The sequence below is a fragment of the Moschus berezovskii genome, chromosome 26 (assembly GCF_049115385.1).
Source record: "Moschus berezovskii isolate FMDL1 chromosome 26, NW_MosBer_1.0, whole genome shotgun sequence".
Classification (NCBI taxonomy): Eukaryota; Metazoa; Chordata; class Mammalia; order Artiodactyla; family Moschidae; genus Moschus; species Moschus berezovskii.
This window is the reverse complement of record NC_142485.1, coordinates 45408686-45434025: the sequence shown is the minus strand read 5'-3', so window position 1 is coordinate 45434025 and position 25340 is coordinate 45408686. Positions and strand designations below refer to the sequence as shown.

The window sequence follows — 25340 nt, the reverse complement described above, 5'->3', positions numbered from 1 at the left end:
TACATTTCTGGGAAAAAAAATCCAGCATTTCTACTTTTAGGTATATACCAAGAAAATTGAAAGCAAGTACTCAAAAACTACATTCATGTTCATAGCAGCATTAGTCACAGTAGCCAAAACATATAAGCAACATGTGAAATTTTTTTAAAATGTGCTTTACATAAAGTAAAATATTCTTCAACATTTAAAAGGTAGGAATTTCTGACATGTTACAATATGGATAAATTCTGAGAACTTGTTTTCGGAATAAACATTTTATTTTATTTTAAAAAAACCTTATATTTTACAACAGGCTTATATTAACAAGGAAGTTGTGAAAATAATATAGAGAGTTCTTATATCAGTTCAAGTCAGTCACTCAGTCATGTCTGACTTTGTGACCCCATGGACTGCAGTACACAAGTCTTCCCTGTCCATCACCAACTACCAGATCTTGCTCAAACTCATGTCCATCAAGTTGGTGATGTCATCCAGCCATCTCATTCTCTGTCATCTCCTTCTCCTCCTGCCTTCAATCGTTCCCAGTATCAGGGTCTTTTCAAATGAGTCAGTTCTTCACATAAGGTGGCCAAAATTTTGAAGTTTCAGCTTCAGCATCAGTCCTTCCAATGAATATTCAGGACTGATTTCTTTCAGAATTGACTGGTTGGATCTCCTTGCAGTCCAAGGGACCCCCAAGAGTCTTCAGCATCACAGTTCAAAAGCATCAAGTTTTTAGCACTCAGCTTTTTTTATAGTCCAACACTCACATCAATACATGACTACTGGAAAAACCAAAGCCTTGACAATATGGACCATTGTTGGCAAAGTAATGTCTCTGATATTTAACATGCTGTCTAATATGGTCATTGCTTTTCTTCCAAGGCAGAAGGGTCTTTTAATTTCATGGCTGTTGTCATCATCTGCAGTGATTTTGGAACCCCCCCAAAATAAAATCTTTCACTGTTTCCATGTTCCCCCATCTATTTGCCATGAAGAGATGAAACTGGATGCATGATCTTAGTTTTCTGAATGTTGAGCTTTAACCCAACTTTTTTACTCTCCTCTTTCACTTTCATCAAGTGGCGGTTTAGTCCTTCTTCGCTTTCTGCATAAAAGGGTGATGTTATCTGCATACCTGAGGTGATTGATATTTCTCTCGTCAATCTTGATTTCAGGTTTTGCTTCATCCAGCCCAGCATTTCTCATGATGTACTCTGCATATAAGTTAAATAAGCAGGGTGAAAATATACAGCCTTGACATACTTCTTTCCCAATTTGGAACCAGTCTGTTTTTCTTACATAGTCTGAACAATTTCCCCTGTTATCAGTTTACATTATGTGCTACATTTGTCACAATTAATTCAATGATGTCAATACATTAATTTTAACCAAAGATACATACTGACTTTATTCAAACATCTTACTTTTAAACTAGTGGATTGACCAAAAAGTTTGTTCAGGTTTTCCTGTGTGATGCTATGGAAAAATTCAAACAAACTTTTTGGCCAACTGAACAATAATTTTGTTTTTCTTCTCCAGAATTATTACTTTTAGTCGTCATATTTTCTTCGGCTTCTTCAAACGGTGATATTTTCTCTAACTTTTCTTATCTCTGAAGATCTTGACTGTTTTGAGAAGAAATAGACATTTTGTGTTTCCCAGGTGACTCAGTAGTAAAGATCCTGCCTGCCAATGCAGGAGACTCAGGACACATGGGTTCAATCCCTGAGTAGGGAAGATGCCCTGGAGGAGTAAATGACGACTCACTCCAGTATTCTTGTCTGAGTAGTCCCATGGACAGAGGAGTCTGATAGACTACAGTTCACGTGGTCACAAAACGTCAGACCCAACCAAGCACACACACATGCAGTCAGATATTTTATACCAAAGTTCTCCATTGAAATCTGTCTGATATTTTAGTAACGATTACACTGGGTTTATGAATTATTAGGAGAAGGACTGAAGAGGTAAATCACTGTTTTCATAACATTATATCAGTGTCTACCTACTCTCAATGTGACTTACCACTGTTGATGTTAATCTTGGTCACCTGGCCGAGGTAACTTTTGTACCACTTTTACTCTGTAAAGTTACTCATTCCCCTTGTTCTACACTGTACCTTTTAGAAGGATTCACTACGTAAAGTCTATTAAAAATTGATGGAGATAACTTTTTGAAAGTTGAATATCTACATAATTATTATGAATTATTTTTGATGTGAGATTTGTCTGTTCTCCCCTATTTTTTACTTATTTATTCAATCATCTATGTTATTATGAACTCATGGAATTGTTTAAAATACAGTTTAAATTATCTGACAGTTCAGTTTTATTTTATTACTCTTTTTTTTTTTTTCCAGCTATGTCCATTAGGTGTGCTTTGACTTGGCTCCTGTGTCCCTCGGGCATATCCCCATCACTATGTGAATTTGTGTGTGTGTCTGTATGTGTGTGTATGTGTGTGTGTGTTAGCACTTATGTGTTTTCCAGCACTACCGAATGCTTCAGTCTATCTTATACATTCCCTGCACCAGACTGAGAATCAGCCATTTTTTAAGTGTCCTTAATTCATTTATTTAACAAAGGTATTAGAAACTGAGACCTTGGTACTGGAAGAACATCATTTTTCTTTTTAATTTCTAGTCCACAGATATAATTTATAGCCCAAATGAGCATCTTTAATTGCAAGAACAGGGAAAGTTTTTCACCATAATCTAATGACAAATATTGAAGGTTAGATTCTTTGTCACATCTGACTCATGTCTCTTAATTGGAAGGGAAAGGGTACTTTATGGAATAACCTTCCCCAGACTGCTATATTTTGCATCATTCATGCTTAAATACTTCTCTGGGAAAGTGGGAAAAAAGCATTTCCCAGTCAAAATCTTGCATGACAGTGGATTTCAGAAAGTGTGGGATGAATCTGGGATAAACTCTATCTGTCTTTTCACAGGCAGGTCTGAACTTCAGCTTCTTGTGAAATCAAAGAGATATTGGTTCCATGTGAACATTTGAACTTCTATATAAGTTCTTCTCAAAACCAGTAAGATTTGTGTTTTGAATTAACTTGGCTGTAGTTAATACTCGGAGAAAATAAATCTGATCAATGCCACAGTGAAAACGTAATAAATAAAAGGCACTTTGGAATCAGAGAAGGTTTAAGAAATTTTCTAGAAGCACTTTAGAATCTCCAAAAAGAAGATGGAAATGAAAACCTGCACAACAGCATTGATGGAAATCGGCAATACTATTGGTACATGTGGTGTAAGCAATAACCAAATAGAAATAATATCAATTTGAATGTTTCAGGAAATGCTTCATGAATATGATGATTTTGCTGTGGATATAGTAAGATACAAGTCTTCTCAGGTGGCAGAAGTGGTAGAGAATATGTCTGCCAATGCAGGAGACAAAAGAGACCTGCATTCAATCCTTGCTTCTGAAGACCCCCTGGAGCAGGAAAGAGCAACAAACTTCTGTTGCCTGAAGAATCCCATGTACAGAGGAGCCTGGAGGGCTACAGTCCCATATGGTCACAAAGGGTCGGATATGACTGAAAGGACTTAGCAAACACATAGGTTTCCCATAATAATGAGTAAGTATATAATAGTGCCGATAACCATAGATATGTATCTATGAAAATTTTCATTAATTCTTTAATTTACTCAACAAATCTGTGTGTGCATGCATGCTAAGTTGCTTCAGCCACGTCCGACTCTGCACAACCCGATGGACTGTAGCCCGCCAGTCTTTTCTGTACATGGGATTTTCCAGGCAAAAATATTGGAGTGGGTTGCCATGCCCTCCTTCAGGGGATCTTCATGACCCAGGTATCAAACCCACGTCTCCTGCATTACAAGTGGAGTTTTTACTACTGAGCACTTTGGGAGCTCATAAGAACTATACAAATGCTTCAGTCTTTTTCTACTCCCATATGGATACATAGATGGATAGAGATATAGATAATCATTTTACAATACTTCAGTTAGGCTCAGTTCAGTCTCTCAGCTGCATCTGACCCTTTGCGACCCTATGAACTGCAGCACACCAGGCTTTCCTGTCCATCACCAACTCCTGGAATTTACTCAAACTCGTGTCCATTGAGTTGGTCATGTCACCCAACCACCTCATCTTCTGTCGTCCCCTTCTCTTCCCGCCTTCAATCTTTTTCAGCATCAGGGTCTTTTCAAATGGGTCAGTTCTTCACATCAGGTGGGCAAAGTATTGGAGTTTCAGCTTCATCATCAGTCCTTCTAATGAATATTCAGGACTGATTTCCTTTAGGATGGACTGGTTGGATCTCCTTGCAGTCCAAGGGACTCTCAAGAGTCTTCTCCAACACCACAGTTCAAAAGCATCAATTCTTTGGTGCTCAGCTTTCTTTATAGTCCAACTCTCACATCCACACATGACTACTGGAAAAACCATAGCCTTGACTAGATGGACCTTTGTTGGCAAAGTAATGTCTCTACTTTTTAATACGTTGTCTAGGTTGATCATAACTTTTGTTCCAAGGACCAAGTATCTTTTAATTTCATGGTTGCAGTCACCATCTGCAGCCATGAAATTAAAATATGCTTAAGTTTTAGTTTCTGTTTGTTGAAGAGTTGTGACAAAAATCATATCGGCAAAACTATACTGCAGATTAACCTATACTTAATGGCAGTGTGCAGGTATCTGATGTAGTAAATATCACTCAGTTCCAGAATGGTCTCTATAGCTGACTCACTGTGGTACTCAAATTCCTATTAATAATTCTGAATATTTTCCTAAGAATTTCACTGTCCCCATCACTTATATCTAAAGACAGCTGTTATTAATCAGTAACATGCCAATATAAATAGCAATCTCCACTAAAATAAGATTTGCAAAACTTTTGTGCTATTTTTAAAAGTTTACTTGTAATGTAACACAATTATGGCATATTTTCAAATATTGTTGCTGTTGTTCAATCACTATTGTGCCTGACTCTTTACAACCCCAAGAACTGCAGCATGTCTGTCTTTCACCATCTTCCAGAGTTTGCTCAAGTTCAACTCCATTGAGTCAGTAATGTTATCAAACCACCTCATCTTCTGCCACCCCTTTTCCTCTTGCCCTCAACCTTTCCTAGCACGAGGGTCTTTTAAACTATTACCAAAGGAAATATTTTTAAAAGGTATTTTTGAATATTTTTAAAATATATATTTAAAAAATATTTCCACCCTCCCAATTCTGATGGAAAGATGCAATTTTCCCACCAAGGGACCATAAGTTTTGTGCTATTTTTGTACTTCCCTAAGTATATTTATGGACTTCCCTGATGTCTCAGATGGTAAAGAATATGCCTGCAATGCAAGAGTTCAGTTCAGTTCAGTTCAGTGGCTCAGTCGTGTCCGACTCTTTGCTACCCCATGAATCACAGCACACCAGGCCTCCCTGTCCATCACCAACTCCCGGAGTTCACTCAAACTCATGTCCATCAAGTCGGTGATGCCATCCAGCCATCTCATTCTCTGTCATCCCCTTCTCCTCCTGCCCCCAATCCTTCCCAGCATCAGAGTCTTTTCCAGTGAGTCAACTCGTCTCATGAGGTGGCCAAAGTATTGGAGTTTCAGCTTCAGCATCAATCCTTCCAATGAACACCCAGGATTGATCTCCTTTAGAATGGACTGGTTGGCTCTCCTTGCAGTCCAAGGGACTCTCAAGAGTCTTCTCCAGCACCACAGTTCAAAAGCATCAATTCTACGACGATCAGCTTTCTTCACAGTCCAACTCTCACATCCATACATGACCACTGGAAAAACCATAGCCTTGACTAGACGGACCTTTGTTGACAAAGTAATGTCTCTGCTTTGACTTGGGTTCAATTCCTGGGTCAGTAATATCCCTGAAGAAGGAAATGGAAACTCACTCCAGCATTCTTGCCTGGAGAATTCCATGAACAGAGCCTGGCGAGGTACAGTTCATGGTGTCATCAAGAGTCAAACACGACTGCATAACTATTTATATAAGTGCACCTATATGTGATATATATTATCCTGTTGCTAATATAAATATTACCATTCTTGATATACAGTTGTGAACTCTTAGATTTCACAAAATATTTTAGAAACCACTGCCTGTATATCTAATTCATTTTGATTAATGATTGCATGAAGTTCCACTTCTGTTTTATTCAGTTCCCCTCTGATAGGCACTGAGAATCTTTCCTATTTTTGCTACTTTGGATGGAGGTTCAGTGATTGTTTTTGTGACTGTGAGTGAGATTATCTGTAGCAAATGGAATCAATAGACCTATATTTATAAGCAGTTTAATGTCATCTGTGCTGGAAATAATTCTTTAAGAGATTGTACTCACTTAAACTCATACAAAAAATGTGTGAGACTGACTGATTCCCAAATCATTTGCAGCACTGCTTGTTAAAATACATTTATCAAAATATTATCTTGTTAATCATTTGAGTAAAATATATATCTGAATGAGATTTAAAATTGAATATATTTAGATAGAATGAAATTGAGCATATCTTCACATATTTAACCATTTTAAAAAAGAAGTTTTCTTCTGAAATTAGTTCATTGCTCGTTATTCATTTGTGCTGTACTGTAAAGTATTGATATATGAAATTTATTTTTATTTGAAGAAATTGTTCTTCTGTCTGGGTATATATATTTTACCAAGTTGGCATTATGTTATGTTTTTAACTGAACTGTTGTTTGGAAAATATCTGTGATGAGGGATGTCAAAGGATTTGTCCATCATGAATAAATAATAATTCATTTTTGTTTCTACCTTCTCTTTACTGAAATATGGGTGTGAGGCACATGAATAATATAAATTCTGAGCATTCTATTGAAAAGTTTCAACTTTAACTTTAAGCTGCCTGAGTTCAATTATCTAAGATTCCTAGTGCTTAAAGTGAGTAAAGTTTGAAAGAATATTCAGATTTATGACAAATATTCTCACTGTATTTAGCCTTCATTTTAAGTTTAATATCTCCTTATGTCTTGAGAAAATATGTCAAAATACTCAGAAAAATAATAAGGGAAGAATTTAAATTTGGATAGCACACTATAATTTTAAAATTGCAAGATTTAATGATAGAAGTAGAATTTATAACTATAAACAGCAAGAAATGTTTGAGAGGTAAAGTAAAAAGAAATAAGCTTAGTCAAAGGCAAAAGATTATATAAATCTTATGATGTACTGGAACAATTGATTGGATTTTGACTACTAAAATTGAGTTTCCTTCTCTCATTCCCTACCCCATCCTCAGTTCCTTGACTCTTGCTCTGACTTTAGGTTTAATTAAGGAAGACACTATCAAATATCATGACATCCTTCTTTAAATGTCTGCAAAATTTCCTGGAAGATGCTCTATGACTGGGTAACTAGGTTCAAGTAATGTGAAAGCAAATCAGGGTAAGCCATTCATAAGTTTTCTCTATTTATGTAACATATCAACCTAATAGATATTAACTGAAAATTAAAGAAACACATTCTGCCCAGGAAGTTATCCACTCATGCCAAATCCCCTGAATTAATGCATAGAAGAATTTTTTATTATTTACATATTTCACTGTTTTCATAAGCAATCAGATAGTTTGCATAAATATAAGAATTTTCATTTTATTGAGAAAACAATACTAAGAAATAATAATATAGAAAACAGATAGTAAATGATTACCAATTGGAAAGCGGCATTTCCATGAGTAAGCGTATGTGTTTGAATTCCAAAGGTAGTAATCATGCATAATTTTCTTTTCCTTTGCAGGTTTGCTATTTTTAGCCTACACTTTCTCCATTTTGACAGAAACAATGATGGCAAATAACAACGTAACTGAGTTCATACTGTTAGGATTAACACAACACCCTAGAAGGCAGAGAATAGTATGTGTAATTTTCTTTATTTTCTATGTGGGGATGTTGGTGGGGAATTTGCTTATTATTGTGACCATCAAATTCAGCCTAACACTTGGGAGTCCCATGTACTTCTTCATTTTCCACTTATCTGTATCTGATACCTGCTTCTCAACTTCCATATCCCCTTGACTAATTGCGGATGCCCTGTCTACAAAACAAAAGCATATCATACAATGAGTGCCTGACTCAAGTCTTTGCACTGCACATATTTGGCTTCATGGAGATCTTTGTCTTCATTCTCATGGCCATTGATTGCTATGTGACCATCTGCAAGCCCCTGCGCTACCCAACCATCATGATGCACCAGGTCTGCATCCTCCTGATTGTTTTTGCATGGATAGGTTCTTTCATACATTCAATGGCTCAGATTATCCTAGCCTTGAGATTGCCTTTCTGTGGATCTAATTTGATTGATCATTACTGCTGTGGTCTGCAGCACTTGCTGAAACTTGCCTGCATGGACACTTATGCAATCAACCTGTTGTTGGTGTCTAACAGTGGGGCCATATGCACAAGGAGCTTTGTGATTCTGATGATCTCATACTTTGTTGTCCTGCATTCGCTGAGAAACCACAGTGCAGAAGGAAAGAAAAAAGTTCTCTCCACTTGCACTTCCCATATCATTGTTGTCATCTTATGCTTTGGTCCATGTCTATTTATATGCACACGCCTCCCCCCTCCACCAATCACCTTTCCAATGGACAAGATGGTGGTTGTGTTTCATACTACTGGAACACCCTTTCTCAATCCACTCATCTACACACTGAGGAATGCAGAAGTGAAACATGCCGTGAGAAGGTTATGGTATGTCAAAATTACTTCAGAAAACAAAAGATGAATTGAGGGGTTTCTTTGATTACTTATTGAATGATGGTTTGACTGAAGAGATCAAATATGAATGTACATAATGTGATCTACTCATTAATCTGCTATAACGTATAAGATTGTCTTACTTTTTTCTGTACTTCTGCCCACATAGAAGTAATTTCCCTCATATTGTTAGCCCGGCTCATTCTTTTCCTGATAATTCAATTCTGGCATTTGTGATTGTGTAATAAATGTGCAAAATAGTCTAGAGTCTGATTTGATAAGCAAAAAAGGCATTTATACAGTCACAGCTTTTAAAACATATGATTATCCATAAATAAAGTATAGCTAGTAATCTGAAATTTATAATTCCCTCTATAGTATATTTAAAATTAGGTACTCTCTTTTCTCTTGAATACTTCTAGAGCAAAAAAGTTAACTTCATGTGTCAATCATTCATTATATCATTATTTTATTTCCAAAAGTTCCACACTGTTGAATCATTTTTTTTTTACATAAAGATCTTTTAAAATGTTTTCTTATTTCTTCCTATGGGTATTAAGATAACTGAGACATAGTATTTGTTTTTAAATGTAGTGTTACAAGACCTTGTGATATTTAGCTACATGTGTAATTGATGTGAAGGATCTATAAAAGTAGAATTCTGTAACTCTATGAAGTCAGGATGTAAAATAATTTATTGTCAAGAAAAAACAAAAATTCAAACACATAAGATAGATATAACATATGTTCTGAGATTAAAGTACAGGAATTCAAGACCTGGTTTGGGGAGAAAAATCATGATATTATTTTATTTAAAGTTGGATTATGTCAATTTAACATGGATAATCTCAGTTTTCATTCCAATCCCAAAGAAGAGCAGTGCCAAAGAGTGTTCAATATACCACATATTTCACATTCTAGAAAAGTAACGCTCAAAATCTTCAAGCTAGGCTTCAACAGTTTGTGAACCAAGAATTTAAAGATGAAAAAGCTGGATTCAGAAAATGCAGAAGAACCAGAGATCAAATTGCCAACATTCGCTGGGTCCTAGAAAAAGCAAGAGAATTCCAGAAAAGCATCTACTTTTGCGTTATTGACTATGCAAAGCCTTTGACTGTATGGATCACAAAAAATTGTGGAAAATACTTAAAGAGCTGGGAATACCAGACCACCTTACCTACCCCCTGTGAAACGTGTATACAGGTCAAGAAGCCACAGTTAGAACCAGACATGGAACAACGGACTGGTTCCCAATTGGAAAAGAAGTACATAAAGGCTGGTCAGCAAGGAGATCGAAACTGTCAATCCTAAAATAAATCAATCCTAAATATTCATTGGAAGGACTGATGCTGAAGTTGAAGCTCCAATAATTTGGCCATCTGATGGAAAGGGCCAACTCACTGGAAACCAAGACGCTGATGCTAGATGAGACTGAAGACGGGAGAAGAAGGGGACAACAGAGGATGAGATGGTTGGATGGCATCACTTACTCAATGAACATGAGTTTGAGCAAGCTCTGGGAAATGGTGAAGGACAGGGAAGCCTGGCATACTGCAGTCCATACTTGCAGCAAGGACTGCAACCAGTCCATCCTAAAGGAAATCAGTCCTGAATATTCATTGACAGGACTGATGCTCAAATTGAAACTCAAATACTTTGGCCACCCGATGTGAAGAACTGACTCATTGGAAAAGATCCTGATGTTGGGAAAGTTTGAAGGTGAGAGAAGGGGACAACAGAAAATGAGATGATTGGATGGCATCACCGACTCAATGGTCATGAGTTTGAGCAAGTTCCGGGAGTTGGTGATGGACAGGGAAGCCTGGCGTGCTGCAGCCCACGGTGTTGCAAAGAGTTGGACATGACTGAGCAATTGAACTAAACTGAATTTTAGATATGAGTGTGAATGAAGCTGTCTTATGCAGAACATTCACACCTTTATGAAAATACACTGATTTGGTTGCTATATCACTGCTTTTCATTATTTTATTTATGATTTTTGAACAAGCTACTTGAGGCCACACTGGTATTCTTTATGCTTATATAATCATACATATTGTAGTTGGTTCAATATTTCTATTCTCCATTTCCTTGGGTGAATTTTTCCCCACCTCCAAATAAATTATCATTTACAAGATTCCCAAATCTACTTCTAGAATTCTGACACAAATTTCAAACTTTTTAAAAAATTCAATTTCATGCAAATCATTTTAACTCATGTTTCCTATGGCCACCTGAACTTCAACCTGTCTTCATTGTCTCACTATTAATTCTAATCTCATCAACCAGAGATAAGATTACTTAGACATTAGAAATATCTTATGTTTCAATTACTTCTTAATACTCCTCATTTTCAACTTAGGATACTATAAAAAGTGTGTAGGATACTATAAAATAATGTGTAGAAATGAAAGAAAAATCTTTAATATTATTCTCCATATTTAATTTCCCAAGAACTTAAACTGGCAAGCTTCTTGACTTCTGTGAGTTTCAGATTTCTCTGAAAGGAAATGTCATTGTTAATTCCTATCTGGTGGAATATTTATGTAAAATTAAAGACATAACTTTTGTAAAGTGAAAAACACACAAGATATTGTATAAAATGTATTCAATAACTGTATGTTAAGTAAAATCATTTCAATAAAACACTCCCTTTAGTAGGTGTATATTTACCAGTGGAAGTTAGAAAAACAGTTGGGTATCAATTTGAAAAAAAATGAGATGTCAGTTCAGTTTGAAAAAATAATCTAGGCATAGACGTTAATCAAAGAACGACTGGCTCTAAGCTTGTGTTTGAAGATGTGTGCAGCCCAAAGCACAGAAAGTGCTCCCAGGCACCCACTACCTTTCCTGGATTGTACTGGCAAGTAAATCAGAAAAGCTATGAAATTTTGTTTCCTAACACACAAAATGGCACCTCAGGGCACTGGGTGGTAGTAATCTAATTCCTCTTTTACAAACGACATTGCTTTGTTTACTTCTTTCTATCCTCCACTATCTTCCATCATCCATTTGTATTTCTACCTCTGTTTTTGGTCAGTGAGTAAACAACAAGTTCAACTCCTTGTTTCTATCTGGTTATTGAGTATATTGAGCATTGTCATAGGTATAGGTTACATAGACAAATTAAAAGTTTTCCTTATTATAGCTGGATAATTCTGACTAGCACAGGAAAGAAAGCTTTAGAGAATTATACATCAGGAATGCCAATATCTTATATAATCACAAACTCAAAATGTTCCCCCAGGAATGCAGACTAGAAGAAAAAAAAATGGTGTTTTATGAGGAGTTGTTATCAAAAATGGATGGGCAGACTCTAAAATTGGGCAAGTGTGAGGGGCAGAGTGTCCTCAAACAGGTAAGTGACATATTGTTTAAATCTTAGTACTCAGAGAGGTGTCTTTATAAAATAATCTAGCATCAGTTTCTAATATATCTCCATATATTGTATAACTTTATTTTCCTCATACTATAAGAAAGCAAGAGGGAAAAATTGACAATCTAAGTTTTTCAAGACTTACCAAAAATATAGGGAATTAATAGGATGAGACATAAGCACTGGATTGGGGGTGATCTGTTAATCAACAAATCCTATCAGGGGCACCAGGAATGTGAAGAGTCATCATCATTGTATGCTGCTAGAAGGATTGAGTCCATGAGTTAAATTTTATTACATTTTCCTCAGACAGCAGAGTGTAGGAATGTCTACAAATGTTTTACACATGAGATAGCTTAGAAAATAAGTTTTGTTGAGAACTGTGGTTACTAAAATGATAGAAGATTATTTCTGGCTCAAAATTAAAGAAAAAGTTAATTCAGGTAATGACCTTCACACAGCTTCTGGAGAATCCCAGCTTTTCCAAGTAACAGCTTTGAACAGAATATTATATATCACAGTTTTATTGCATTTGGTTTTCTTAAAATTAATGATAATATATGATTATTATTTGCAGTTGGCTCACATCATAAAATTGAGGTTCATTGGTAAATAACTACTTCTCAGAGAAAGTTCAAAGGAAGAATGACAATGAAGAGGCTTAAGCCTATCATTAAAGTGAAAAACAACTGGCTTTATGTTTGAAGGAGTTGTTACTGAAAATATTTTGGGTAAGATTGTCCCTTTGCATCAATATTTTTTCCCTTGACAGTGTTCCTCCACACTGTTGTACCTTCAAAGTTTCCTACTCGAATAATATTTTAATGAGGAAAAAAATATTAATTTTTTTTACATATAGGACAACCAGATATTGGAAGGATAAGTATTGGGTACTGACTTTTAAGGTGACCTTTTGACTTTCATCTCAAGCTGTTTTCTTGGGAATCCCTGAACCAGATAATCAAGAGTCAAACGATTCAGTTAGTTAGACAGAGTGAGGAGCTCAAGAGGTTATTTTCTGTATATATCTTGGTCTTTAAGGGGTAAAGTGTCTTGTGGCAACCTGTCAACCTTTCCACAAAAAATGGTAAATTTTTCAGAAAAATAAGGTCAGTGTAGCTTCTCTCAAAAGACAGACAGTGTAACTGAATAAGGGAGGAGTGAATAGTTTAAGAGAGAAATTTTAAAGAGAGTGAAGCTTCTCACTATGGTCTCCATGGCAGTGTAGACTTTCAAACATAACAAGATTCATCCAACACTCTATATTCCATCTTCACCTATTCCTCACCTTTATCTGCCTGCTTTGCTTTAAGTTCTCCTCTGGTCTCCCTACACCAAAAATAGTCTGTGTATTATGTTTGACAAATTAGCCATTTAAAATTTGGCTAATCTTGTTTGGTGGGATTCCCTGGTGGCTCAGACAATAAAGAATCTGCTGCAATGTGGGAGACCCGGGTTCAATCCCTGGGTTGGGAAGATCCCCTGGAGAAGGAAATGGCAGCCCACTCCAGTACTCTTGCCTGGTAAATCTCATGGATGTAGAACCCTGGCAGGCTACAGTCCATGGGGTCACAAAGAGTCGGACACGACTGAGTGACTTCACTTCACTTCACTTCAATCTTGTTTGGTGAGGTGAAGTTAAGATTCTACCTATTATAAGATATGTCCTGCAGGACATTTAGTCCTTTCTGAAACTTCCATAAAGATATTTGTTCCACACACAAAAAAGGTACTTGATGTTTTAAGGAAATGTTTCAATGGACATTTTAGATTGGACCAAAGTTCCACTAATCGAAGATGTGCTATATTACTGATGCTGTTTTGTCTCGAAACTATTTTAATCTGTGTTTGTGTCAGATTTCTTTACAAATATAAGGAAAGGTGTTAACCCTCCTCTGAGAAAGTAAACTTGGACATGTGGTCGAGTTTCATACCACACATAAAAATATTAATCAGTACTAGGACAATATGAAAAATTGTAAGCTTCTTATTGCATATTCTAAGGGATAATGATTCATGTAAAAATTATTCTAAATGCTTCAGATGATCATTTGTATAGGCTACCATATATGATAGGATACCCTGTAAATTTGAGGTAAGTCTATGTACATTTGATGTTACTGTGGTTTGTAACCAGAATAGTATGACAGCAATGACATAAATATTATCATATTTTAAGGAGAAGCAGGGAATGTTAAATTTCAGGGCACTTAACACCTACATCGCATAAGACAGTTGGATTAGAATTGTGGAGAATAAAATCCCAGGGGCACATAGTATTCCAACATCCTCTTTTTCAGAATGGGAAGTAGAAAAGCACACATTTTTCTGTTGTAGAAATTATTATATTGTAAGACAAGATGTACTGAAAGCCTTTGGAGAGCAAGCGTGATTTCCCTGCTCATAGGCAATCATTGAAGGTCATCTACGGGATTTTTTGGACAGTTCAATCCTTAGGTTCAAGAAAAAGAGAAGCATCTAAACTGGGTAGAATAAGAGGGTAAAATGCTACATTTGCTTATTTTTTTCAATCCTTATTGTCTGTTAGTTTTATTGAGGAGATGCTATCTCATTACATTTACTAATCTTCATGTGCTTCTATTACACCTTGATTCTGATTATACAAAGACTTCAGTATACACTTGCTGATTTGAGAACTATTATTTCCCTAGAATGTGGGATATAGTAGATTACCAAATTGAATAAAAATCTTTTCTTTCACAAGAATCAAAATAAACCCTATTCTTGAGTGCAGATAAAATGTTTTCTTAAAGACATTATGGTTAAATGAGTCAAGATTCCTTGGAATATGTAGAAACTGAAATGGACTTTACCATTGTAGATTGGTTAAAGACTTTGATATTATACTGAAACAATTATTTAATGAGGACCAATAATTATATGTTAAATTGTATGTATTTATGATTATAAATTCATTAAATATACATGTACAAATTTAAAAATAAGTAAAATATTTCTAGAAATGAATTGACTAATGAGAATAATGACATACATACCAAAGGCTGTACTCATTCAAAGGAATGACCAAAATCATGGACTATATGGAACAAAGACTTTCACATCATCTTATATCCACTGCCAAACATATTGCTAAGTTTCAATAAGTTATAAAATATTACTCTTTTGAATGAATAAAGAAAATATGTAAAGTTCCTGTAAAGATTAAGATACCAAGGTTCAATTCCCTTGTATTTTAAGATCCTTGACTGAGAGCATGGAAAGTTCCTTCTGTGAGCTGTGTGCTATGCTGGGATTCATGGCCTCTGGAGGAGAGGAATTTCATCCAGGGTCTTGTTGGGGAGTGTTTAACAGGAGGATTCCTACGTGCTGTTTCTCACAAGTCCTTTGCTTCTTTTCAAATGGAGCGAGCAAACTGCTCCCAGGAACTGGGGTCATTGTGTCTGGATCCATCCCAGACTTGGATCTCTAGTAAACATTCTCTTTATAACAAAACTGCTTAGTCTCGATCCTCTTTCTTGAGATATGGATTGTCTCCTGACCTTGTGACCATTATTAACCCCTGGTTCCCTTGGTAATGGTTACTGTATGTTTGCTTTTCTGATCTTTATCACTCTTGAAAGAAATTTCTTGTAGCACTGCTGCTGCTGCTGCTGATGCTAAGTCGCTTCAGTCGTGTCCAACTCTGTGTGACCCCATAGACGGAAGCCCACCAGGCTCCCCCGTCCCTGGGATTCTCCAGACAAGAACACTGGAGTGGGTTGCCATTTCCTTCTCCAATGCATGAAGGTGAAAAGTGAAAGTGAAGGCGCTCAGTTGTGTCCGACTCTTCGCGACCCCATGGACTATACCACAGCCTTTATATACTCACAGAGAAATCATTAAAGTACCTTTGCTCCATCAGAGCTTGGGTCCCAATGTCTTTCTTTCTTTCTCTCTCTCTCTCTCCTTGGCCGATTCCTTAGAGTGTAGAGGCCCGTCTTGCCCAGTCTCCTGCCCGGGCTTCTAAGACTCTCTCAGGAAGGCGCCTTGTGCCTTCACTTCCCCTCGAGAGGGCGCCTGGTGCCTTCGTGGGAGACGCAAGTCCTGTGCCAAGGATTTTATTGGTTTTCTGTGTAAACTTTATTGGTTGTCAGCCTCTTTCTCTCTTTCACTTTCTTATCGTCATCTCTGGACCACCAGGTCCCGGTTCATTAAGGGACCCCAACAGGGTCAGAGATGACATTTGACTACTTGGAGTCTTTGTGTAGCAGTTTCATTAAAGTATAATAGAGATAAGGAAAACTTCTGACATAGACATCAGAAGGAGACAGAAAGAGTGCCCCCTTGCTAGTTTTTAGCAATGTGTTTTATGTCTGATAGAAAGCTATTCCTCAGATAAGAGAGACACCTCAAGGCTAAGAGAGTTTCACCAGATCCCTCTCCCACAATTTTTGAGATAGGATGGCATGAGGTATGTCATCCCTTGGCCATAAAACAATTGACATGAATACTGGTCTATTGAGCCATTATCAGCCCAAAGTTTGAGAAAAGAAGAAACGGTTAGTCTTAGGAAGAACACGTTTCATCAACAGAGAAGGGGAAAAAAAAAAAAAGTCTGCTACTTGTAATTTATTTCCTTCTGCTGTGTGGGGCCCTCTGGCGTTCTTACCTGTTAACATTGTCCATCACATAGTCCAAAGATAGATTTTTTTTTCTTCTGTGACTTCCCAAGCTGAATAATTTCATTAGATATTTTCCAAAGAGTCATTTATAATTTGGAGGAAGATAGTGTATATTTAAAGTTTATTGAAGAGAAGCAAATTTGTCTAGGAAGAGGAAAATATATAAGGGAACTTATGTGTTTAGTCTAATATAGTTTGTGGCTGGCTAACAAATACTTTTTAATACTATATATTATAGGTATGGGTGAGATTCTGGAAGGAAGTCAATAGAATAAATAAATCTTCCAAATTACATTTAAAATACATAACATTTCAGTTTAAACATTTTTACATAAAAATCTCTTTTCTAGCATCATCATAAGAAAGATCTAGAGAAAAAGTGGTCACGGATTGGCCCATGTTAATGTATTTTTCCACATTAGGAAAAAAAAAAAAACTTGGTTGGAAAGAAATGGCATTTCAATATTGAATAATAATTGACTTTGCCCACACAAAAAAGACCAAACTGAATGAGAAAGTCAGTTACTAGATTATCTACTATGTCTCTTTTAAAAAATATAATTTCTCTATTTTTTTTTCTGCGTCTGCAATCTGTTCTAGGATCGGGGGGAGGGTGGTACAAAACCTGGAAAATACAGTCTTTACTGGGAATGCAAACGTGATAAATCAAGTCCTACACGAGTTGTCTGGTGACCATATCAAAAAGAGTACTTCAGATCTAAGATGCTTCAGCTAAAACTTGAATTGTGAAAACATGAAATATTGAGCAGTAACTTATGATTGTTTATTTCCAAAAATAAGTTTAGGGATGCTTAGTGCTTTAAGCAATGATCTCCAGAAGTTGGAGAAATAAAAATAGAAATAAAATTGAGATATTATAAATTATGATATACCATTCATTTCTGTCCATCATTATTTGTCAACTAATAATTGTGATAAAAAATCTTAAAGTTTACAACACATTATTTAAATGATATATTGTTACTTGTTGCTCCTTCCATTGGATTATACAGTGAAGAAATAGATCATTTATGAATAATAAATATTAATATATATGCATAAGAAATGTATGAAACATAAATATATCCACGTGGGGTAAAGGAATTGGATAACTTGACATTTATATCATAAACCTCCAAGGACAGACAAATGTATCCCAGGTGCAAACTGATACACCATGCAAAATTTTATTGTATATGAAAAAAATTATTGAATATGAAAAAAAAGAGAAAGTACAAATCAGAGCCACATCTCCAAATAAGAACTCTTAAAATTGACACAACTAATCAGAATCATGCCAAGGTTAACATGAGGTTTTATTTGAAGATTGTTGTTGAAAGTATCACGTTCATTAGCTTATTAAGACTCATAATCTATGATATGATCATCACACATTAAGGAACAAATTGGTAAAGAAAGTTATTAAGATGCCACAGTTAGAATATCTCTGATGGGGAATATGTACATTTTCTCAAATATTGCATAGCATTACATGTCACACCATGACTTAACGCCTTTATTTTTTATAGGTAATTCATTTCACACTCATCCCTTCTCCTCCTTTATGAAACCATGCAGATGAAAAATAATATGACTGAGTTTATTATACTTTGGTTGACCCAGGATCCTGTTAGAAAGAAAACAGTGTTTGTCATTTTCTTGATTTTTTATTTGGGGACGTTAGTGGGTAACCTGCTTATTATTACTGCCATCAAGACCAGCAGGGCACTTGGGAGTCCCATGTACTTCTTCCTTTTCCACTTATCTTTATCTGACACCTGCTTCTCCACTTGCATAGCTACTAGAATGATTGTGGATGCCTTTTTGAAGAAGGTCACTATCTCTTTTAACGAGTGCATAGTCCAAGTTTTTTCATTTCATTTTTTTTTTTTTTTTGGCTGCCTGGAAATCTTCACCCTTGTCCTCATGGCTGTTGACCGCTATGTGGCCATCTGTAAGCCCCTGCACTACACGACCATCATGAGTCATCGAGTCTGTGGTGTGTTGGTGGCTGTGGCCTGGGTGGGGTCCTGTATTCATTCTTCAGCTCAGATTTTTCTGGCCCTGAGTTTACCTTTTTGTGTTCCCAATATGATTGATCATTATCTATGTGACTTTCAGCCTTTGTTGAAACTTGCCTGTATAGACACCTATGTGACCAACCTACTCTTGGTGTCCAACAGTGGGGACATCTGTACAGTGAGTTTTGCCATGCTAATGTTCTCCTATGCTATCATCTTGCATACTCTGAGAAACTAGTGCTGAGGGGAGGAAAAAAGCCCTCTCCACCTGCATCTCCCGTATTATGGTGGTCATCCTGTTCTTTGTTCCCTACGTATACACTAGCCGGCTACCACCTTCCCCATAGATAAGATGATAACTGTGTTTTATACAATTGGATTACCTTTACTTAACCCCCTGATTTATACACTGAGGAATGCAGAAGTGAAAAATGCCATGAGGATGGTATAGAGAAAGAACCTGATCTCTGATGACAAAAGATAAACGATTGACCTATAAGTAGTCCTTGGAGAATGTCACCTCTTACTGTGTTGTCAATAAAATCTTACTATGAGGCATTAATATTAATTTTCCTTAGGAAAATAGACAATGTAAAGACATACACTAATAGAGTTTAGTCAGTTTTATGTAGAGGAAGAGATGGCACCAAGTATACCCAGGTATACAAGGTTCATTGCCTTAGAAGTTTCTCACTACTGTGTCTGTTCTCGTTCCTGCCTCAAGTCATGCTGGTTTTGATCTAACATTTTTTATGCTCTTTTTCATGGTAACTTATGATGTTCTCTGCTTCCAGATATTTATCTATATGTTTATATTCATAGGTAGGTTTTACCTCTTTCAGTTATTTTCTTCTTTAGACATTTTGTTCTATTCATGTCTGATCCTGAACCTTTAACTTAGCAGTTCTTTCTGAATGAAATAAAATATTGGTTTCAAATAATTACAAAAATTCCGTGTTAAAAGGGACTTTATTTAATCTAGGCTATCTTCCATACATCTCTAATGAATTTTCTCCATCTTCTTACCAAGTGCTACCTAAATCCTTCAGAAGAGTGACATAAAAATGAGAAAATGCACCATTCTGATTTTAGTCTTTGAACTTAAAAGGTTTAACTTTGAGGTATACAAGCCAAATGGAATTCATTTTTTGTAAAATCTACTTTCTGCTTCTAATTAGATTCCTTCTAATTTGGGGTTGGTGTTAAAATTTCTTGAATCATACTAATTTTAGTAATACCCCCATAATATTGGATTATTATGACTGTAGCATAGATAGTCCGAATTAAGGAAGATATAATTATGTGAGCTAGAAGAGAAGAGAACAAGCAGATAATGTTAGTGAATTTTTAAATATTAATAGGATAAAATAATAAGATAATACAAAAGTGGATATTTAAATTTTGAAACAATATTTTCATGAATTATAAATTACTCTCTTGAAAAGACAAAATGTGTGAAGAGTAAATAATATTCAGTGGTTTTCAGGATTTTAAGCAGTTTTAGTAAGGGATGCATAGGTCAAGCTTGGGACATTTTAGAGGGAAAACTAGTCTGTTTGATACTCTATTGTAAATACATGACACAATGCATAATACATAGAGCATAAGACAGAATGGAGGTTAAAAATCTCTTTATCATCCAAAAAGATGAAAGTTCAACATGATTTTATGATAAAAGCTCTCAACAAAATAGGAATCTAAGAACTTACTTTAATATAGTAAAAGGCCTTATAATAAAACCCCACTGTAACTTCCCACTCAATGGTGAAAATCTGAATGTTTTTCTTCTAAGAACAGGAATAAGGCAAAGATGCTCATATGCACCACTTTCAGTCCATATAACACTAGAAGTTCAAGTCAGAGTAATTAAGAAATGAAAAGAGACAATGAGCTTCCAGTTCACAAAGGAAGTAATATTATCTCTGCAGAATACATCATCTTGTATGTAGAAAACTGAGAAGACTGCACAAGAAACAACCACTAGAACTAGTAAATTAATATAGTAACTTTCAGTTTATAAAATTAACAGAAAATTAAGTTGTTTTAATATGCACTAAAAACAAATTTTCAGAAAATGAAATTAAGAAAACAATCCCATTGCAATAATATAAAAATACTACTTAAAAATAAACCTATCAAATGAAGTAAAGATTACTCATCTGAAAACAACAAATTATTGATGAAAAAATTTAAAGAAGACAAAATAAATGAAAAGATATCCAGAGCTCCTAGGATGGAAGACTTAATATTTCTAAAGCTTATGTACTATCCAAAATGATCTACAGGGTTAATGCAATTCCTATCAAAATTCTGAAGAATTTTTAAAGAAATAATAATAAGTCCTAAAATTCATATGAAACCACAAATGTCCCCAACTCGCCAAAGCAGTATTGAGAAATGAAAATAAAATTACAGCTATCAATATATTCCTGATTTCAAAATATACTGTAATTCAAACAGTTATATCCCACAAATTGGACAACCTAGATTAAACATACAAATTTCTATAAACAGAAGCTGCTGATAACTTACAGTGAATGATGTTGGATTTGCGATCTCTGAAGAAGACTTAGCTTCAGGATCAGGGACCAGGCTTGGTCACTTAGAGGTTTGTGTCACAAAAGTTTATTACAGTGCAAAAGGACAAAGAAAGCTCCTGATATAGACATCAGAAGGGAGACAGAGACTGTCCCATTCACTAGTCTTATCAAGGCCTTATATACTTTTACCAGACCCACTCCCACCACATACATCTTAATGTAAAAAGGTTAGTCAGAAGATTCTTGTTAAGAAGGAGAAACATATCCTTGAGCAAGATACACTGTTGCTGTATAATCTGTGCTGTACACTGTTGCTGTACAGGGCTGTACAAGGCTTAAAGGAAAACATACCTTTGAGCAAGATGAGCTGTTGTGTGTGTGTATGTGTGTAATCATTAGCTCTGGGCTTACAGAAAAAAGAAAAAAAATGCCTTATGTGACTAGGACAAAGGAATATAGGTTAAAAAAAAATTGTTCTTTTCTCCTTCTTGAGAGCCCCAGACCCTTTTCTCCTCCTTGAGGGCCCCAGGGGGCCCCTATCAACCTACGTAAGAATTAACTCTCTCACTACTGACACTGAATCAGGAAGAAACAGACCATCTGAACAGACTTATCATTAGTAATGAAGTTAAATGTGTAATAAAGAATGAGGTTAAATGTGTAATAAATATTCTTTCAACAAATTCAAGTCCATATCAAAAGTTCACAGAGGAATTGTCAGTATAGTCAATAGTAGTATAATACCTTTGTATTGTGATAGATGGTAACTAGACTCACCGTGGTGATCATTTTGAAATATACAGAAATATCAAATCCCTTTGTTGTATATTAAGAACTAACATAGCGTTTTATGTCAAATGAAAACAAACAAAAACTGCCAAGAAAAAGATCAGATCAGTGTTTACAAATACAAACACAAAAATAGGAGAAAGAGCTCAGATTTGTGGTTATCTGGGATGGAAAGATTAGATGAAGATAGCCAAAAGTTATAAATTCCAGTTATAAGACAAATAAGACCTGGGAAAGTAACATACAACATAATAAATATAATTATAACTGCTGCATATTATACATGAAAGTTGTCAGAATAAATTCTAAAGAAAGAAGAAAAATCAAAAGAAAAAATTATATATTTTTTAAATTTCTTTAATTTTGCGTCTATACGAGGTAATGGACGTTCACTAAACCTATGCAGCAACCATGTTGTGATGTATGTAAGTCAAATCATTAGGCTGTGTATCTTATATGGTAATGTAAGTCAACTATATTTCAATGAAACTAAGGAAAAAATTGCCCTTTGACCTGAAACCATGTTGAATTTCACGGGAGTCTGATACAGCAAAGAGTAGAATGGGAATTTTTGGAGGGACTATTATATACAAATGGAAACTGGGACCTTAAAGCCTAGTGGCTTTCAATGGCTGAGTTAAAACAGTCCCTCATTGGCTGAGTTGTTTCTAGGCAAGGAGAAAACCTTACTTCCTTCTGCTGGCCACGATGAAGTAGAGTCACTTCCTGTTATAAATGCAGTGCACCTCTTTCCTGTTGGGTTCTGTACTGATGTGCACTGGTACATGCATGAGAGAGTTTTTTTTTTTTTTTCTTTTGTCCTCCAAACTCCATTTTAATGAGGTTTGTCTTTAATTTTCTTACAGGAATGGATAAACACAACATGGAGGGTTTTTATGGCAGTTAAATTATGTGTATGATACCATGATGGCATATAAAGGTCAGTATAGTATAGTATAGTATATTGTTATCCACTCAGTCTTTCTGACTCTTTGTGATCCCATGGACTGTAGCCCATCAGGCTCCTCTGTCCATGGAATTCTAAGACAAGAATACTGGAACGGGTTGCCATGTTCTTCTCCAGGAGATCCTTTAGGTAATAATCCATAGAATGCACTATGCTAAGAGTGACTCTAATGTTGACTATATACTTTGGGTGGTAATGATATTTCAGTAAAAAAAATCAGGTCCCTTGAGTGTAACAAATATAACACTCTAGTTCAGGATGTTGATAAGAGGGAGGGCTTGGGTGTTTGTGAGGGTTGAGAGCACAGACGGTTTATGCAAGCTCTATTTTCCACTCAAATTTGTTGTGAATCTAAAAATGACCCACAAAGATAAAGTCTATTAAAAACGTGATGTTTACATCAGGAATTGAAAAACATGTTAGGTGAATTTCATTACAATTAAAAATTCTATTTTGAAAAAGAAACTTTTGAGACAATGAAAAGACTAACCACAGACCGGTGGAAAGTATTTTTGAAAGACATATATGTTAAATAACTCATATCCAAAATGTATAAAGAACATTCGTTGAAACTTTGGAGAAGATCTAAAATAAGAAAAAACCCAACAGAGAAAATGGGCAAATGATCTGTATAGACATCTTACTAAAGAAGATATACTGATTGAAAACAAGCATGTGAAAAGATTCTGAGCACTGCGTTTTACTGTGTGCTTAGTCGCTCAGTTGTGTCCGACTCTTGGCAACCCTGTCCATGGAATATTCCAGGCAAAAATACTAGAGGGGCTACCATTTCCTACTCCAGGGATCTTCCCAACCCTGGGATTGAACCACTGTCTCTTGTACTTCTTGCATTGGCAGATAGATTTTTGTTTTTTTTTTTACCACTGTGCCACCTGGGAAGCCATCGCATTTCATTAGGGAAATGAAAACAAAATATGATAAATTACCACACATACACATTTATTGGACTGGATACATTGAAAATACTGACATTACCAAATATTGGTGAAGAGACAGGGGCATGGGAAAACTCATTCATTATACTTTGCATATCGAATGCAATATGGCATTATTACCACCAAAAGTCCATATAATTTGTATTAGCATTAACTGTTTGTGTTGAATATTCTATGAATTTCAACTGATGTGTAATGTATCCACCTTTACAGTATCATGGGATAAATCCACTGTCCTATGTATTCCCCATGCTTCTCTTAATCACACCCATTTCTTCTTCCCTCCCAACCCTTGGCAACTACTGATCTTTTTACTGGACCCTTATTTTTATCTTCCTATATCGTACAGTTGGATTTATGCAGTATTGCATATATTTCCAGATTGACCTTTCTTTTTTTTTTATTTAGCAATATGCATTTAATGTTTCTCCATGATTTTTGTGGTTAGATAGTTCATTTCTACTTATTGCTGCATAATATCCCATTGCATGAGTGCTTCAAAGTTTGTTTATCAAATCATCTATTGAAGGACATGAAGTGTACTTTTTGCATGCACCTAAGTTTTCAACTAATTTGTGGGACACCTAGAAACAGATTTCTGGATCATATGGAAAGTTTGTGTTTAGCTGTGTAAGAAACTGCCAAACTGTCTTCAAAGGCAACGTAACATATTGTATACCATACCGAATATCGTGATTTAAAATATTCAGTTCAGTTCAGTTCAGTCGCTCAGTCGTGTCCGACTTTTTGTGACCCCATGAATCACAGCATGCCAGGCCTCCCTGTCCACCACCAACTCCCGGAGCTCACTCAAACTCATGTCCATCGAGTCGGTGATGCCATCCAGCCATCTCATTCTCTGTCGTCCCCTTCTCCTCCCACCCCAAAGGTGGAGAATTTGGATTTAAAATATTACTTATAAGTAATTTCAAATCTAATTGCACAGCACTGACAAATTTCTCAAACTTCAGTTCAGTTCAGTTCAGTTCAGTCGCTCAGTCGTGTCCGACTCTCCGCGACCCCATGAATCACAGCACGCCAGGCCTCCCTGTCCATCACCAACTCCCGGAGTACACTCAAACTCATGTCCACAGAGTCGGTGATGCCATCCAGCCATCTCATTCTCCGTCGTCCCCTTCTCCTCCCGCCCCCAACCTTTCCCAGCATCAGAGTCTTTTCCAGTGAGTCAACTCGTCGCATGAGGTGGCCAAAGTATTGGAGTTTCAGCTTTAGCATCAGTCCCTCCAATGAACATCCAGGATTGATCTCCTTTAGAATGGACTGGTTGGATCTCCTTGCAGTATAAGGGACTCTCAAGAGTCTTCTCCAACACCACAGTTCAAAAGCATCG

General features: G+C 36.0%; 3 pseudogenes; all 3 read left to right on the top strand.

Moving 5' to 3' along the window:
• Nucleotides 1-25340, top strand: part of LOC129557401 (frizzled-3-like) — a 929688-nt pseudogene that overhangs the window by 243059 nt on the left and 661289 nt on the right.
• Nucleotides 7783-8725, top strand: LOC129557303 (olfactory receptor 4C11-like; annotated as a pseudogene).
• On the top strand, nt 18289-19221 carry LOC129557327 (olfactory receptor 4C16-like; annotated as a pseudogene).